The sequence below is a fragment of the Pteropus vampyrus genome, unplaced genomic scaffold (assembly GCF_000151845.1).
Source record: "Pteropus vampyrus isolate Shadow unplaced genomic scaffold, Pvam_2.0 Scaffold1000002624, whole genome shotgun sequence".
Taxonomy (NCBI): Eukaryota; Metazoa; Chordata; class Mammalia; order Chiroptera; family Pteropodidae; genus Pteropus; species Pteropus vampyrus.
This window is the reverse complement of record NW_011917026.1, coordinates 1-2,864: the sequence shown is the minus strand read 5'-3', so window position 1 is coordinate 2,864 and position 2,864 is coordinate 1. Positions and strand designations below refer to the sequence as shown.

General features: G+C 40.5%; 1 long non-coding RNA gene across 1 annotated transcript; it reads left to right on the top strand.

The window, feature by feature from the left end:
• Window positions 1–79: 79 nt before the first annotated feature.
• LOC111735510 lies at window positions 80–1,304 on the top strand. Its single transcript, XR_002778820.1, has 2 exons — window positions 80–169; window positions 326–1,304. It is a non-coding gene; the product is annotated as an uncharacterized LOC111735510 (long non-coding RNA).
• The last annotated feature ends 1,560 nt before the right edge of the window (window positions 1,305–2,864 follow it).

Genomic DNA, 2,864 nt, shown 5'->3' with positions numbered 1-2,864 from the left:
GCCCGGCATTCATTGCCCAAACAAGTCAAATGTTAGCTAAGGTATTACTTTGATTAATTGGAAATTACATTGTATTTACAGACCTCAGAGTTCAGGACAAGTAGAAAGGATGAATAGAACACTTAAGGAAACTTTAACTAAATTTAAGCTGGAAACTGGGGAGAATTGGGTGAGCCTTCTTCCTTTTGCTTTGTTACGGGCCCGGTGTACTCCATATATTATGGGAATTTCCCCTTATGAAATAATGTTTGGGAGACCTCCCCCTTTACTCCCTAAAATTGGAATTGAAAAGGTTACAATAAGTAATAACACAAGTCTCCTTAAGTCTCTACAGGCCTTGCAACAAACCCAAAATCAAGTCAAGGGCTTGATTAAAGCTACTAGACCGACTCCGGGGACATCACAGCCTCACCCACATCATCCAGGTGATTGGGTGTGGATAAAGAAGATTCAGCCTGCTAGCCTAGAGCCCCGGTGGGATGGTCCGTTTCCAGTAATCCTGACCACACCAACGGCTGTCAAAGTTGTAGGAAAAAGACATTGGATTCACCATACTCGCCTTAAGGCAGCTCAACCTCCCCCAGAAAAGGAGAAATGGAAAGCAACACCCACAGAGGATCCACTCAAGATAAGACTCTCACAGGAATAATTGTGTTAGGGTTAGTTGTTATTACCAATGTACACGGGAACCCTCATCAACCTCAACAGGCTCAATGGGAATTGATTAAATCAGAAACAGGTATCTCCATATTAGTAAACCAGACTATGTACCAGCCTACATTTCATGTAGATTAGTGTAATATACTTGGGGAGGAATTAAATAAGCAAACAAAAGAACAGATGCTAGCAGGATCAGGACCGTGGTGGGGCTGTGGAGTTAAAAATTATGAAAAGGGTATCCAACAAGTGCAGTTATATATGTGTCTTAGGGAAGATCAAAGCACTTGCAATAAGCCTAACCAATATTATTGTGGTCATTGGGGTTGTGAGACCATAGCCCCTTGGAAGAACACAGACCCCTTTCTGACTCTTACACGACCTAGTCAGTCTTCCTGTGCCACAGCAGGGAAATGCAATCCTGTCGTTTTTACTGTCAAAAATTGGGAAGATCCATCTTGGGTGACTGGGAAAACTTGGGGATTAAGGTTGTATGTTTCTGGAGATGATCCCGGAATGTTAATGACAATACAAAAAAGCCTGTCCGGATACCGTCGATAGCCATAGGTCCTGTCGGGTCTAATAATGAAGGGTTAAAGGACTTAACTCCTACCCAGTTAACAACTATTAGGAATACTAATAACATCTCTTAATTCCTTAGCTGAAGTAGTACTGCAGAATAGGAGAGGTTTAGATCTCTTATTTCTTAAGCAAGGAGGTTTGTGTGTAGCATTAGGAGAAACTTGCTGTTTTTATGTTAATCATTCTGGTATTATTAGGGATAGTTTAGCATTAATTAGACAGAGGGTGAAGGATAGAAATAAAAAAATTAAGGCAGGGCAGTAACTGGTATGAGTCTTGGTTTAATGAAAATTCCTGGCTAACCACGCTATTGTCAGCCATAGCAGGGCCATTAATTATGCTGATATTATTATTAATTTTTGGACCCTGCTTACTAAAGTGGCTTAGAAGTTTAGTACAGTCTCACATGACCGGGGCAAAGATTTTAATTTTAGGAGCATCAGCCCCGACGAGTTGGCCGAGAATTCCAACTTCTGACTCGAAGATTGAGTCACTGTAAAGAAAACCAGTGGGGAATGTAGTGACCTCACCTTTAGAAATAATAGGTTAAGGATAAGACATGGTACGTGCTAACCACCATGTCTCATTTCTAGTTAGTTATCTGCTAAAAATTTATTAACTAAAGGGATTTACTGGCCGGATCACTGCCTATAGGTACAAAATATTTTAACAATGACGCATTCTGCTTCTGTACCCCTGCTTGCTTACCCACCTCTTAGTTATCAGTTAATGAATGGAGGAGATATAGTCTTCTGTGTAAAGATTAACGATGTGGGGGATGGAATCGAGGGTTTAAAATCTTTGTGCCCCTGCGTCTCGGGGCTGCTCCTTTGCAAGGACAGCCGCCGGCTAATAAACTGTCTCTTGGACTAGAGCACTCGAGTTGGGCCTGGTTATTTCGGTCACAACAGAGTAACATTTCTAAAGGATTTTTTCATTATAGTTTATGTTCATTTGCGGCTTATTTCTAATACATTATTTTCTCCTTTTTTGTACTATCTACTTTGGTAATCTTTAAACATGGTAATTTTTTGCATTTGTGTTACCTGTCTAAAGTCTGTGTGCCTGATGCTTCAAAAGGCCCAAACTCAAATCGTCAGAGATTCGGATAAGGAAAGGGTAATTCATTGAGAAGGCACCAACCGAGAAGATGGGAAATCTATTGGTTCCTCAAATCTATCTTAAGAGGTACAGAGTTCAGGCTTCTTTTATGTCAAATGGAAAGGACAAGAGGTGATTGACAACCGCAGACATCTGGGTGCCACGGTCTGAGGAAGATGGTACTTTGTCTGTTGATCCTAGTTGATGTTGAGTCCAGTCATACTTCCCTTATCTCCTCAAGCCACTAGCAGAATTCCTCTAGAGATCAGTATGTCTATATGCAAGACTAAGCAGATGCTATTAGCCTGAAGGTCATGGGAACAAAGCAGACTTGAACAAGATGGAGTCAGAGAGACTGAGTATTTCACCTGGTTACATTTAGTGTTTATTCTTTTGAACAAAGATCAGCTGCTTCCCTTGCTGGCTCACTATTTATCAGATCTGTTTTTGTTTTTGTTTTTTATGTGTCGTTTGATAACATTTGGATATTGACAGTTTATTTTTGAAATAAAAAAGTCATTCCC